This window comes from Rhinoderma darwinii, chromosome 3 (genome assembly GCF_050947455.1).
Source record: "Rhinoderma darwinii isolate aRhiDar2 chromosome 3, aRhiDar2.hap1, whole genome shotgun sequence".
NCBI classification, from domain to species: Eukaryota; Metazoa; Chordata; class Amphibia; order Anura; family Rhinodermatidae; genus Rhinoderma; species Rhinoderma darwinii.
The window spans coordinates 142083645-142099943 of NC_134689.1; the positions used below are offsets into that span (position 1 = coordinate 142083645).

A 16299-nucleotide genomic window follows, 5' to 3' on the forward strand; every position below is an offset into this window, starting at 1 on the left:
GGGTCAAAATACTTACAACACCCCTTAATAAATACCTTAAGGGGTGTAGTTTTCAAAATGGGGTCACTTGTGGGGGTTTCCACCATTCTGACACCTATGAGCCTCTGAAAACCTGGCTTGGTGCAGGAAAACAAAATGTACTTCAAAATGTATAAAATGATTACTAAATTTGTAAGTCTTCCAAATTGCTGAAAAAAAATATTTTTTTTTTCAAAAGTGCTGCCAAAATAGAGTAAAGAGATGGAAATATATATTTAATTAAAAAAATTGTGCAGTATGTATGTACATATGTGACATATTGCCGTTAAAAATAGGGAAAAATTATAATTTTTACAAAATTTCTTCAATTTCTCTATTTTTTAATTAATTTCCGCAAATCGTATCAGTCTACTTTTACCACTAAAATAAAGTACAACATGTGACGAAAAAACAATGTCAGAATTACTTGGATATTCAAAACTTTCACAGAGTTATTCTCTGATAAAGTCAGACATACCAGATTTGACAAATCTGGCTTGGTCATTAAGGTACAAACAGGCCCGGTCATTAAGGAGTTAATAAAATAAAAAACACATAACAACAATACAAAAAGCTTAATCCAACCTGAATATCTGGGCGTAACCAACAAATAGTTAAAGTGCATTGCAAATACATGTTATTAGTGATGAATAGAAAGTTATTACATTATCTGAATGTGTATTGCCGCTTTATTGTTTAGCCTCAAGCTAATACAATAATATAACAGATGTTACAAACATTTTAAGTATTTATTGGTTAAAGCCTTCAAAGTCTGGTTGAAAATTCTCACATGTGAAATGCATTATGGGCAGCACATCAGAATACAGGCTCTAAAGAGTAAAAACATATTCTACTTGTTGTGCATTTTGTTTTTAAGAAGACACCATTAACAACATTTTGACTTTTCATGTACATTTTCTTTTATTAAAAGAGTTGAATTTTTTTGGAGTTGGTACAAAACAGAGCAGTAGATGTATTTCCTTTATACTTTTCCTCTCTTTAGGATCCCCTCCTGTAAGTTTGGGAAAAAAAATAAAATAAAAAAATGCACCAATTCGTTTGTGTGATCCGTTTTTTCAGGCATTTTTCGAGGCGTAAACGCCCTGAAATACGCCTGAAAACACTGCGTGTGAACATACCCTCACTCTGGCACTTTGAAACCCAAAAAGGCCATCTTAAAACACAAGAAAACTACATAATCACTATTATCATACAACTACACAATAGGCCTTATGAACATGACAGCATTGGTTTTGCGGTCTTCAAAACCACAAGTCCGTTGCGGTCAATCGGACCACAAAAACAACCCTTGGTGTGTCATCAGGACTCATGGATCCTCAACAACTCACCAGTATTGGTGAATCTGCAAATATGAACCGTAAAATGAGATGGCCTGAGTTTTTGTGGTCCGGATTTGCGCCCCCTACCCACACAGATTTCTGTAAACCACGGTCGTGTGCATGGGGCTATAGAAAACAATGGGTTTGCAATTTTGTTCTGAACTAGACATGAATTTCAGCCATACTGTATATTTGCTGTAGTTCTATTTAATTTGCATCCAAAATCCAAAGGGGAACTTTTACCTATAATGAACGAAATGTTTTGAAGGATTCTGCTGTAATATTTGTTACATTTATGCTGGCAGTAGACAATAGAAAGTATCTAGAAATCTGGACCCATCCCGAGGAATGTGACATTGCTGTAGAAAAAGGACAAGACACCATTTTAGGACACAACATATATTTTATTTTAGACATTCATTTCTACACTCATAGTTCAAGACTTCCATATATGTATGGGCAATTAAGGGCCTTAGTTTTTTTTTCCTGGTTTCAACTGTATTTGCGCTCTTAGGACACAGATACAGTTGAATCCACAGTAGACCAGGGAGCTGTAAGGTCCCTGCTCTACCATTCACTCTGTGTCGCCGGACGCTCATGGCTCGGCGCAGACAGGCGCGAGGCAGTGATGAGCCACATACACCACTTATCATTGGAACGGGTTTAGGTGAGTATGTATTTTATTAGGCACTATTCGGGCTGTGTGGGGGCAGCTATGGGGGGCATTAAACTGTGTGGGGGCAGCGGTTGGGCATTATACAGTGTGGGGGTAGCTATGGGGAACTTTATACTGTGTGGAGGGCAGCTATGGGGACAGTTATAGGGGTATTATACTGCGTGGAGGGCAAATATGGGGCAGTTATGGGGGCATTATACTGTGTGTGGGCAGCTATGGGAAGCATTATACTGTGTGGGGGCAGCTATGGGGGCATTATTATGTATGGGGGCAGCTATGGGGGGCATTCTAGTGTTTGGAGGGCAGCTATATTGGGCATTTTACTGTGTGAAGGGCAGCTATAGAGGCATTATACTGTGTGGAGGGTCGTCTGAAGCGCAGTTATAGGAGCATTATACTGTGTGGAGGGCAGTTATGGGTGCATTATACTGTGTTTAGGGAAGTTATGGGGTATTGTTCTGTGTGGAAGGCAGTTATGGGGGCATTATGCTGTGTAGAGACAGCTATGAGAGAATAAAACTGTGTGGAGGGCAGCTATAAGGGCATTATACTGTGTGGAGGGCAGCTATAAGGGCATTATACTGTGTGGAGGGCAGTTATTGGGGCAATATATTGGGTGGAGGGCAGTTAGGGGCATTCTACTGTGTGGGGAGCACTACGGGGGCAATATACCGTGTGGGGGCAGTATCAGGGGGTATATTATATATAGTAATATACAGCAGGCTCAGGGGATAAATGTTAATTTAATGGCGCGGCATGCAAATAGGGGGCGTGTCATGCAAAATGGGTGTGGTCTAAATAATAGTTCTTTAATCGTAATTGAGGTTACGTGTTCAATTAATCGTGATTTTGATTTAGGCCGTAAATGCCCAGCCCTAATATATATATATATATATATATATATATATATATATATATATATATATATATATATTATGTGTATATACAGTGCCCACCAAAAGTTCTGGAACACCCTCATAACGTTTGAATGGCTCGATGCAGAGGGTTGAAATTTGGTGGGATTTAATGGGGTCATAAAATCTACCAGTTAACGGCAAAAAAAAAACACCCCCACCCACTTGGGGGCGGTAGGGTGGGCAGGGGTAGCAAAATCTTAAATGACACAGGGGTTGAGGGGGGGGGGCTCATTTGAAAGCTCTTTTCAATACGAAAACAATGCCGCAATTGATTTTGAGATAGGATTTTTTTCGCTGAGATATTTAACTTTAAATTTATCATCTTCATTATCGGCTACCGCCGGTGTTAGCGTTACCCAGAATCTACCGCGCGGGTAAAATCCTAAATGTGTGTGGGCGTGTGTGTGTGTGAGCTTGGGAATGTCACATCAAGGTGACTTTAAATTACGTATTATTACAATCGGCCTCGGCAATACAAAATGGACCTTGTCTACGATTTTAACATGATTTCATGTGTACATATTTCGGTAGTCGCTTGTGAATTTCAGAGCACTAATTCGGAGAGTAATTTAAATTTTTGTACATTTCTATTGTCATATCACAAAATGCATTTGACCGAAACGGAAAGGATCACTTTATTGATGATGAGAGGGTATGGTGAAGAAAAAATAAGATCCTATCGAGAAGTAGCGGCTTTATTCAATGGCACTTATACTATTGGTGATCCAATTTCATTGTCAACTGTTAACTGTAATGTCCGTGGCTGCGGGCTGTCAGTTCCAACCTCCCCCTGACAGCCGCAGCCACGAGTCGGCAAGCACTGGCCCCAGCCTCCTCCTCAGGAGACGCCAGCGCTCGCATCCACTCACCTCTGCTGGATTCCGGAGGGTGCGCGCGCACGCTCGTCCCCGCTCTTAAAGGGGCAGCGTGCGCACCGGACCTCATGGATGAACTTTGACCCGTGAGTACCCTGGACTATAAGAGGGGTCCAGCCCCCTAGTTCTATGCCTGAGCGTTGTTGTGTTCCCTAAGTTTGTCTATGTGATGGCCTCCTAGTTGTTTCCTGTTCCAGTCCCAATCCCTGTTCCAGTCCCTGTCCGTGTCCCTATACTTGTTTCCAGTTCCTGTTCCTAGCAATCCATACCTTCCTGGTTTAGCACGGAGCTGTGCCAAAGTCGTGTCGTGCTGCATCCACGTCTGACCTGCTTCACATCGCCTGACGTCCGCCTGCAATTTAGTCCAAGCCGAGCCTGCCCTGCTGCTGTCTGAGCTGCCACAGGTACCTATAAGAACTGTAGACTATCACCTGCTCCCTGTTGGCCTGCTGCCTTACCGCCATGGCGGTACAGCCCAGTGGGTCCACAGACCCTTCGTGACATTAACTGTTGTCAACTGTTAAAAGAACTGTTCATCGTTCAATTAAAGACGCACCAAGATCCGGAAGACCCAAACATGCTAGTAATGATGAAAAATTTTAGCTGTTCTGCTCCCTGTACATGATAATCCTCATACATCTGTCTCAAGTGGAGCACAACAAAATGATATCAATGCCACATCAGTCCATCAAATTTTGAAGAGGCATCATTATCATCCTTAAAAAATACGTCTAGTTCAGGAGCTATCTGAAGATGATTATGACAGAAGAGTGGAATTTTGCGATACAATGATGACACGATTTGATGATAATCATCAGATTTTCAACTGGACCTGTTTTTCGGATGAAGCTAAGTTTGAACTAAACGGTTCTGTAAATCGACAGAACATAAGGTATTGGGCAGACAAAAATCCACATTGGATGAGAGACAGTCATACCCAGTATCCTCAGAAGGTTAACATTTGGACCAGATTATTGCTCAATCATATTGTAGGACCGTTTTTCATTGAAGGAAAAAGAATGTATTTTTTCTGTCACCAAGTTGTGAGAACCATAACCTTTTAACTTTTTTGTCGACGGAGCTGTATGAGGGCTTGTTTTTTGCGAGACGAGCTATAGTTTTTATAGGCATTATTTTTGGATACGTGCAACTTTTTGATCACTTTTTATTCCAATATTTGTAGGGCAAAGTGACCAAAAAACAGAAACTCTGGTATCGTTTTTTTGTACGCTGTTCACTGAGTGCAATAAATAATATAATATTTTCATACCTCAGGTCGTTACGGTGGTGGTGATACCAAATACGATTGTGTTTTATTTTATTACTTGAAACTTTTATTATGTTTTCAAACTTTCATTTTTTCTCTTTTTTTTTACACTTTTTTTCAAGTTCCACTAGGGGACTTGAAGGTCCAACTGTCAGATTTTTTTTTTCTAATACAGTACATTGGGCTACCTACGTAGTGCAATGTACTAGATCTGTCAGTTATTCACTGGCAGCAAGCCGATTAGACTTCGCCTCCCGGCGGGGCCTAATCGGCTTCCGTAATGGTAGAGCAGAATGCCATTGTGTGTCCTGTTGCCATAGCAGCAGTCGCCAGTCCTAATTGCCTGTCAAGGCTGGCGATCTGCTAGCAACCGCTAAGATTGCTTTCGATCGCTGCATCGAAGGGGTTAATGGCAGGGATCGGAGCCATTTCTCCGGTTCCTGCTGTTACAGGTGGCTATCAGCTGTAACATACAGCTGACTTCCACCGCTGATGACGCCAGTCCTGACCGGTTTCCATGCTAGGCGGACCGGGAGGCCAGTATTAGGCCTCCGGTTGCCATTGCAGCCACCGGAACCCCGGCAATTTCATTGCTGGGGTTCCGATGAGCTGCAAACACCTTAAATGCAGCGATCACGTTTGAGCGCTGCATTTAAGGGGTTAATGGCGGGGATCTAAGCTAATTTCGGTCCCCGCCATTACAGCCGGATGCCAGCTGTAAGATACCGCTGACATTGGGCGATGATGGCACCGGCTCAGCTTCTGAGCCGGTGCCAAGCATTAGGCGTATGGATACGGCAAAATGCGGGAAGCACTAGCTTTCCATGGCCTACCCATACGTCAAATATCGGGAAGGGGTTAAAACGAACGTTTGATACGCTAATCTTAACCCCTTGCAGACATTTTTCTTTTTTTCATTTTAGTTTTTTCACTTCCGCATTTCGAGAGTCATAGCTTTTTTATTTTTACATCGACCTAGCTGTATGAGGGCTTGTTTTTTGTGGCTTGAGTTGTAGTTTTAAAATGGCACCAATAAATGTACCATGCTGAAAAAAGTCATTGTGGGGTGGAAATTGAGAAAATCAGCAATTCCTCCATTGTTTTTGGGTTTAGATTATACGATATTCACAGTGTGGTAAAAATGACATGTTTACTTTATTTTGCAGGTCAATACAATTACGGTAATACAAAATTGATATAGGTTTTTTTTATGTGCTAATTTTACAAAAAAAACATAACTATTTCTTAAAAATTTTTATTGTGCCCCGGTATACTAAGAGCCAAAACTTTTTTACTTTTACATGGATGAAGCAATGTGAGTGCTTGCTTTTTGCAAGGCGAGTTCTAGTACGACTTTTTGATCACTTTTTACTTTATTTTTTCGGAACTAAGGTAACCAAAACACAGCAATTCTAGCGTATTTTTCAGGGCTCAACCTGCAGGTTAAATGATGGAATATTGTAATAGTTATGGCTTTTACAGATTTGGCTATACCAATTATGTTTATTTTTAATTTTTTTTACATTGCTTTAGAATTGCTTTGGAAAAAGTTGTTATTTTTTTAAATATTTATTATTTTTAATATATATATTTTTTCATTACTAAAAACTTTAACTGTTTTCCACTTTTTTTTTTTTTTTTACACAGGCGATTGATGGTATAATACACTGCAATACTAGTATTTTTTAGCGTCTCTGATTAAGCTCTGCCACTGGCAGGGTTTAAAAGGAGCAGAAAGATGGCAGACCTGGGGGCATTTATTAGGCCCCCAGGTTGCCATAATAATCATCGTCACCCCCTGATCGTTTCTCAGGGGTGCCGATAGAGTGACAGAGGGGGCTCCCACTCTTTCTAACAGCTCAGATGCCACGGTGGCTCTTGAACGAGGCATTTAAGGGGTTATATGACCGGGATCAGATTTATCTCTAATCCCGGTTTATGCAGTGGAGTGTAGGCTGTAACATAGGGAAAGGCACTTGCTGAGTATGAAGTGGGCTCAGCCCGTGAGCCAGCTTCATACTCTCCCTTACCGACTATGATGTATAGTTATGTCATATGTTATATAAGTGGTTTATCTAAAGAATGCTGGAGTAAGATGCACATAAATTATTGAAAGGTGCATGCTTCTTAATAAATTATGCTCTTCTCTGGCTTTCCGTGTGCCAGAAAATCAAATTGATTTGCGCTATAATTTCTGCCAGTTTTCTGGCATAAATTCTAGTAAATTTATCAGGCTGCATTATCCCTGTTTCTACCCACTAAGCCATGACAACCTTTTTTTAATTTGAGGTGTAAAAATAAAATTGTTGCAATGTTTTTCCGCAAAATGCTACGTTTTTTTTTAGCACATTTCAACTTTTCAACACCAGAAAACTGGTGTAGAGCGCCTAATAAATTCTCCCCATTGTCTCTATAACTGCCATGAAAACAAAATACTGAAAAATGAAATAGAATAAAATATTTTTCAAGAGAATTCAGCATCAAAAATAGGAAAAAATCTTGTCTTTTTGATGCAAAACATCATGAAATCAAAGCCTTGAATAAAGTAACAGTTGTGGCGTCCATGGTGTTAAGACAAGTTCAGTATTCAAAGAAAAATTATATCCAGAAGATGATCCAGCCCTTCGTAACAGATGCTGGTCAGATGTGAATACTCACTTATATCAGATTCATCAGTGAGTGAGGTTTTCCTGAAATGGCGGTGTCAAATTTATGAAGTTAAATGTCTGTTGAATTAAGTTCTCTGGCACGTTTTCAAAGGCTAGGAGGCCACAAGGAAATCAGTGTACAGACAAACAGACACACACATAAACTAATAAATACACTTTACTAATAATTTGAAAGAATAATACAGCATTTGAACCTTTCATTTTAGGCACTTACGTTTAGGACTTGAGTAGTAAGACACATGGCTCCTGAGAGTTACAGCAGTTAGCGGGTACTGCTGATCTCTTCTGGCACCTTTTCTTTTGATTTGCCCCTCTTTTGACCTCAGCTCTTCACAGGACCTTGCTTGATACCCATCCATATGTTGCCAGCCATGAACTTAGTGGCCCTTATGAGGCCAAATTATAGCAGCATTACAAACTCAATGAATAAATGCAATAGTAAAAATTCAGCAAAACTGCATCATAATACATTTGGTTTAGAAGCATTTTCACCACGTTTGGAGGACACTTTTTTAAACTGATTTCTAGGAAATGTTCTTAGAACTGCACTGATGGGTGATGGATTTTTTATATGTTTTTTCCCACCTCAATCTTCCTCTGTTGACAAAAATTAGGGTAAAATGGCACAAAGACATGAAGGATATTGCATGCTGTGGTTTATAGAAACAAACAAACAAACAAACAAACAAAGAGCAAGCTTGTCCTAAATTTTCAAAAAAGCAAACCGTGAAAAGGATTTTTAATTTTAAAATAAAGGAAGACTTATTTCTCCCCCTACTCATTCCACTTATGGTTTTGGCTTAAAAAAAAACAAAAAAAAAACAAACAAACTACATTGAAACTTCATTGTATGGACAAGGCCCAGTTCATTCTTTGGGATTTCATCCTCAGAGAAGCATAAGGCATGATTCACATGAGAGTGTTCGGCTCATGATTTACGGTCCGCATGTCGGCCGCATTTCCCGGACCGAACACACTGCAGGGAGCCCGCAGCGAGGCAGTGACACCTAGCATCATAGATAAGTATGATGCTAGGAGCCCGGCAACCTGCAGTGTGTTCGGTCCGAGAAGTGCGGCCGACATGCGGACCGTATATCATGGACCGAACACGCTCATGTGAATTAGGCCTAAAACTTATTTTTTTTCATCCACTCTCACTTTAAGTTCTACAGTAATTCTGCTTTTACATAAAAAGAAGTAAAAAAATTTATGATATATGCACCAAACTGCAAAGTGCCAAATTCGAGCCCCTATTTGTGTTTAAAGGCTATGTACTCCATGAAGGGCATTTTTTTAAAAAAATTTTTTAATAAAAAGGTTAGTCAGTGTGATTAGTGCAACTTTCTAAATAGTTTTTAATGAAAAATTTGTTTTACTTTTTGAGATACAGCTGCTCTGTATTCTCTATATAGAACAGCTGTATCGTTCGCTATGTCCTGATTCCATCAGTCCTGCAAACCTGAGGGTATGTTCACACAGAGTGTTTTCAGGCGTATTTCGGGGCGTTTACGCCTCGGAAAACGCCAGAAAAAATGGAAGCAGAACGCCTACAAACATCTGTCCATCGACTTCAATGGGAAATACGGTGTTCCATTCCGACGGGGCGTTTTTTTACGCCTCGTTTTCCAAAAACGGCACGTAAAAAGACACCCGCGAAAAATAACTGTATGTCACTTCTTGGAACGTTTTTGGAGCTGTTTTTTATTGACTCTATAGAAAAACAGCTCCAAAAACGGCTGTGAAAAACGCAAGTTTTATTAAAAAACGCCTGAAAATCAGGAGTTGTTTTCCCTTGAAAACAGCTCCGTATTTTGACGATTTTTGCTAAGCGTGTGAACATACCCTAACGGTTTCAGTGTCAGTGGGTCCTGAACCTGTATATGAACTTAGATGTAATGGATAACAGGTGGATCCTGTGTGTCAGAGACACGCAGGACCCGCTGTCACTGAACCCAACTGTCCCACGGACCCAGGGCTGCCATCAGGAATTTCTGGGCCCCATACTGCCAATGAGTCTGGGCCCCCGCCCCTCTGGTTATTAGGAGGGGGGGTGAAATGTAAAGGGGCGGGAGGTAGGGCACATTAAAAAGAAAACTCTTTGGAGGAGCAGGGCAGAGACAGGAGGTGGGTGTCGGAGGGCAAAGGGGAGAGACTAAGTGCCAGGGCTGGGAGAACTGAAAGTAGCAGTGGTAGCCAGGGGGGAGACGCAACCTCACAGGGGCTCTGTGGAGTGACAGGGAAGAGACAAGAGACAGCGGCTCTGTGGGGGGCAAAAAGGGAACGTGAGTGTGAGTGTGTGTGTATATAGAATCTGCCAGGGTGTAGGAGGGCAATATAAACAAAAATCATTGCACTGAAGCCCTATACACAGCAGAGTCACTCACCAAAATGTAGTCCCTAAGATCTCCCACCGCCACGGGCATGCCTGGATAATGCTTTTGCATTCTCTTCACATGCTGCACACACGTTATCTGTGTAAAAACCACACAACAAGATTAATTCAGACACCAAACCAGAAAAAAATTCAGATCCTAGACCAGACATGTTAGGTATTTCAGATACCTTTCCACCAGACCCCTACCTGTGGCCAGAGTTTAGCATTTAGACTTTTATCTACAGGGGAGTGTGTGTGGCGCTATCTACAGGGGGCAGTGTGTGGAGCTATCTACAGGGGGCTGTGTGTGGCGCTATATACAGGGGAGGTGTGTGGCACTATCTACGGGTGGGGGGGGGTGGCACGATCTACAGGGGGGTGTGTTTGGCACTATCTACAGGGGGGTGTGTGTGGCGCTATCTACAGGGGGTGTGGAGCGCTATTTACAGCGGGCAGTGTGTGGAGCTATTTACAGGGGGGGGGTGTGGCACTATCTACAGGGGGGGTGTGGCACTATCTACAGGGGGGGAGTGTGGCACTATCTACAGGGGGTGTGGCGCTATCTACTGGGGGGTGTGTGGCGCTATCTACAGGGGGTGTGTGGCACTATGTACTGGGGTGTGTGTGGCGCTATGTACAGGCGGGTGTGTGTGGCCCTATGTACAGGGCTGTGTGTGGCGCTATCTACAGGGGGCTGTGTGTGGCGCTATCTACAGGGGGCTGTGTGTAGCGCTATCTACAGGGGGCTGTGTGTAGCGCTATCTACAGGGGGCTGTGTGTAGCGCTATCTACAGGGGGCTGTGTGTGGCGCTATCTACAGGGGTGGGTGTGGCGCTATCTACAGGGGGGGGGTGTGGTGCGATCTACAGGGTGGGTGTGGCACTATCTACAGGGCTGTGTGGCGCTATCTACATGGGATTGTGTGGTGCTATCTACAGGCGGCAGTGTGTGGCACTATATACAGGGGAGTGTGTGTGTGGCGCTATCTACAGGGGGTATGTTCGGCGCTAACTACAGGGGTGTGTGTGGCACTCTCTACAGGGGATTCCAGTCCAGGAGGAGACCCTGACCTCACTGTCCATATATGGACAGTGACCTCAGGGGCTACCTCTAGGAGATTCCGCTCCTGGATGGGTGAATGGAAGAGCAGGAAGCTGATACTTTCCTGCTCTGCCATAGTATTCAATTGTATCTGCATCCTAAATATGGCAGTGGCTGAGACACGTCTGGGACAGTAATTTGCCGGGACTGCCTCTGTAGATTCAGGACAGTCTCTGCAAATTCAGGACTGTTGCTAACTATGCCTCCGGTATAAGCTTTCTCCCCCTACCCAGGTATACTCTCTCCTTCCTCTACCCCTCCCCATGTATAATTTCTCCCCTCCCTTCAGATATCATCACTTTTCACCCAATTATTACCCCCCCCCCCCCCATTGTATAATGCCTCCTCCAGTGGAGGGATGTCACGATACCAGAATTTGGACTTCGGTACCGATACTTTGTGTAGTATTGCGATTTCGACAGTAATAAAAAAACAAAACCGTTCTTCCATTTCTGATGTGAGGCGCGTGGTGTGATGGTAAATTTAACCTCCATGTGCCTCACATTAATAGTAATTAACCCCATCATGTTCCTCAATTATAATGGGTTAATGTGTAAGGTACATGATGGGGTTAATTACTATTAATGTGAGGCATATGGAGGTTAAATTCATCATCGCACCTCGTGCCTCACAATATTAAGTGAAAGTTTTTATTTTATTTTTTACAGCGTACACATCATAAATGACGCAAAAAAATTGTTGTGCAGGTTATTACGGCTGCGCCAATACCGAATATGTGTATATTTTATGTATTGAGACTTATTTTAATGTGTTTTATAAAAAAGGTGTATGTGTATTTTTTTTTAAATTTAACATTACTTTATGTTTTTACTTTATTTTTAAACTTTAATGTACTGGTATATATCTATATACGGATAGTACACAGGCAGTTGTTACGACAAACCTGAGTATGCCCTAACAGGAAATATGGTAATACAGCCCTGGGGTCCTTCAATGGACCCTGGGCTGTCTGCCCATATATGGTATGTCCCTCAATCGCGTCACAGGAATTCCCTGTGACGTGATCCAAGGGGCATCCCCCCTTCTCATTTTCCCCTGAATGCTGCAGTCAGCTGTGATCGCAGCATTCAGGGGAATAGCGGAGGAGATGAGAGGTTTCTCTGATCTCTGCCTTTATAGAGTGGGACTGCGGCTGTGTAATACAGCCATTGCCCCGCCCCGCACGCAGTCAGCACGAGGTGATGCGGGCGGCGCTGCACTAATAAGCGGCAGTTCAGGCACTGAAGACAGAACATGTGGGGGTGTTTTGTAGTGCGCCCGCCATGTTCTGTTTTCAGTGCCGCCGCTCATTAGTGCAGTGCTGGCTGCATCACATAATCCTGGCGGCGCGCACATGTCAGGACTCCGGAGCGGGGCCGTAACTGTATTACACAGCCGCAGCTCCGCTCTCATACATTCATGTATTACAATATTGAGCTGTGCGGCCGGACAGCTTAGTATCAAAATACATTAAATAACGGTATCGAACCGTTTGGGGGTGCACGGTATCGAAACCGTATCAAAGTTTTGATGCATCGTGCATCCCTACTCAAGTGCCATCCTCCCTCCATTATTATCTCCTTCCCACTCTAGCATCATTTCCCTCCCTACCCAATGCCATCTCCCTGCCCCATTATCATCTCCCTGCCCCCATTATCATCTCCCTGCCCCCATTATCATCTCCCTGCCCCCATTATCATCTCCCTGCCCCCATTATCATCTCCCTGCCCTCATTATCATCTCCCTGCCCCATTATCATCTCCCTGCCCCCATTATCATCTCCCTGCCCCCATTATCATCTCCCTGCCCCCATTATCATCTCCCTGCCCCCATTATCATCTCCCTGCCCCCATTATCATCTCCCTGCCCCCATTATCATCTCCCTGCCCTCATTATCATCTCCCTGCCCCCATTATCATCTCCCTGCCCCCATTATCATCTCCCTGCCCCCATTATCATCTAACTCTACCCCCATTATCATCTCCCTGCCCCCATTATCATCTCCCTGCCCCATTATCATCTCCCTGCCCCCATTATCATCTCCCTGCCCCCATTATCATCTCCCTGCCCCCATTATCATCTCCCTGCCCCCATTATCATCTCCCTGCCCTCATTATCATCTCCCTGCCCCATTATCATCTCCCTGCCCCCATTATCATCTCCCTGCCCCCATTATCATCTCCCTGCCCCCATTATCATCTCCCTGCCCCCATTATCATCTCCCTGCCCCCATTATCATCTCCCTGCCCCCATTATCATCTCCCTGCCCTCATTATCATCTCCCTGCCCCCATTATCATCTCCCTGCCCCCATTATCATCTCCCTGCCCCCATTATCATCTAACTCTACCCCCATTATCATCTCCCTGCCCCCATTATCATCTCCCTGCCCCCATTATCATCTCCCTGCTCCCATTATCATCTCCCTGCCCCCATTATCATCTCCCTGCCCCCATTATCATCTCCCTGCCCCCATTATCATCTCCCTGCCCCCATTATCATCTCCCTGCCCCCATTATCATCTCCCTGCTCCCATTATCATCTCCCTGCCCTCATTATCATCTCCCTGCCCCCATTATCATCTCCCTGCCCCCATTATCATCTCCCTGCCCCCATTATCATCTCCCTGCCCCCATTATCATCTCCCTGCCCCCATTATCATCTCCCTGCCCCATTATCATCTCCCTGCCCCCATTATCATCTCCCTGCCACCATTATCATCTAACTCTACCCCATTATCATCTCCCTGCCCCCATTATCATCTCCCTGCCCCCATTATCATCTCCCTGCCCTCATTATCATCTCCCTGCCCCCATTATCATCTCCCTGCCCCCATTATCATCTCCCTGCCCCCATTATCATCTCCCTGCCCCCATTATCATCTCCCTGCCCCCATTATCATCTCCCTGCCCCCATTATCATCTCCCTGCCCTCATTATCATCTCCCTGCCCCCATTATCATCTCCCTGCCCCCATTATCATCTCCCTGCCCCCATTATCATCTCCCTGCCCCCATTATCATCTCCCTGCCCCCATTATCATCTCCCTGCCCCCATTATCATCTCCCTGCCCCCATTATCATCTCCCTGCCCCCATTATCATCTAACTCTACCCCCATTATCATCTCCCTGCCCCCATTATCATCTCCCTGCTCCCATTATCATCTCCCTGCCCCCATTATCATCTCCCTGCCCCCATTATCATCTCCCTGCTCCCATTATCATCTCCCTGCCCTCATTATCATCTCCCTGCCCCCATTATCATCTCCCTGCCCCCATTATCATCTCCCTGCCCCCATTATCATCTCCCTGCCCCCATTATCATCTCCCTGCCCCATTATCATCTCCCTGCCCCCATTATCATCTCCCTGCCACCATTATCATCTAACTCTACCCCATTATCATCTCCCTGCCCCCATTATCATCTCCCTGCCCCCATTATCATCTCCCTGCCCTCATTATCATCTCCCTGCCCCCATTATCATCTCCCTGCCCCCATTATCATCTCCCTGCCCCCATTATCATCTCCCTGCCCCCATTATCATCTCCCTGCCCCCATTATCATCTCCCTGCCCCCATTATCATCTTCCTGCCCCCATTATCATCTAACTCTACCGTCTCCCCATAGAAAGCAAAAATCTTCCCCACGTCTGTATTAGTTTACACTGCAGCATAGGATTGTATCACTCAGCTCTACCACGGCTCTTATCTCCTGTCCTGTGTAAACAGAGGGAGAAGACAGGTTTATTGCACATGTTACACAGGACGGGAGATAAGAGCCGTAGAGCTGATACAATCCTATGCTGCGGTGTTAACATAATACAGACATGGGTAAGATATTTACTTTCTATGGGGGCAGGAGGAGATTTTTTCAGGAGGCTCCGGGCAGCAGCAGCCGGGCACATCATAACTTAGTACTCACTGTGTCAGAAGAAGAAGACGACGGCTGCTGCTGCTGCTGGACGTATCCTCCGAGGCTGAGCTCATAACTCCCGCTACTGTGATGTCTCCTCCCCTTGTCTCCTCCCCACACGCTGTCACGCTGTTGTGGAGGAGGAGGGGCGGGCACATCTCTCCAGCGGGCCCTTACGGTTTTATTCTGATGTAATGAACGGGCCCCTTCTTCGTGATGGGACCTGTTCCTTTCACCGAAATAAAATCGTAAGAGCCACACTGCCGTGAGTATATTCATTCCAGCGGCAGAGTGCGGGCCCCTTTTTTTTAAATTTATGCCCGGGCCCCCCACTGCAGTACCCCCAGTACCCCCCTGATGGCGGCCCTGCACGGACCTGACGTGTACAGGAAGGGGCGTCGCTAGCACCGGGCCTCCAGGCCGCAGATATTCGGCCCGGTGCCCCAGATCCCCGGGCAACTAAAAAATTCAGCGGTGCAGCTATAATGATCGCAGCGGTCACAATTGCGAATGGGCCCCGAAGTCAAGGGGGCCACACCCCCCAGCACTGCGTCTATACAAACTTACTATAGTAACTGGGGCCGATTTACTAAAACACACGGGCCCATGTTACTATAGTAACGACACTATACTTACCCTTCAACTTCCCGAGCGCAGCGGAAGTCCCGACGTCTTCTCGCCTCATGACGTCACAACGCTATGCGCCGTGCATGACGTCACGACGCGGGATGGTGTCAGGACATCCTTTTGCACACAGAGCCGAAGAGGAGGGTAAGTGTAACATAACTGTCTGCTGGGGTCCTGTATCTAAGCCTACCTTGTGGTAGGCTTAGATACAGGGTTTAATAGACAGTTTTATACATGGACCCTGTATCTATGTCTACCATATGGTAAGCTTAGATACATGGACATGTATGATACTGTCTGATGGGCCCTGTTTCCAAGCCTACCACATACTAGGCTTAGATACAGGGCCCCAGCAGACAGTAATCGTATACTGTATAAAATGACTGTCTGCTGGAGCCCTGTATCTAAGCCTAACATGTATTAGGCTTAGATACAGAGTCCTTTAGACAGGTGTGCCCTGTCTTATGGGCCCTGTATCTAAGTCTACCACATAGTAGGGTTAGATACAGGGCCCCAGCAGACAA

At 44.7% G+C, this 16299-nt stretch overlaps 1 long non-coding RNA gene across 1 annotated transcript; it reads right to left on the reverse strand.

Annotated features, from left to right (window-relative positions):
* Positions 1–949: 949 nt before the first annotated feature.
* LOC142751117 (uncharacterized) lies at positions 950–15226 on the reverse strand. The gene is made up of 4 exons (XR_012882713.1): positions 15158–15226; positions 10147–10233; positions 1602–1717; positions 950–1030 (listed from the first exon to the last, which is right to left on the reverse strand). It is a non-coding gene; the product is annotated as an uncharacterized LOC142751117 (long non-coding RNA).
* Positions 15227–16299: the final 1073 nt, after the last annotated feature.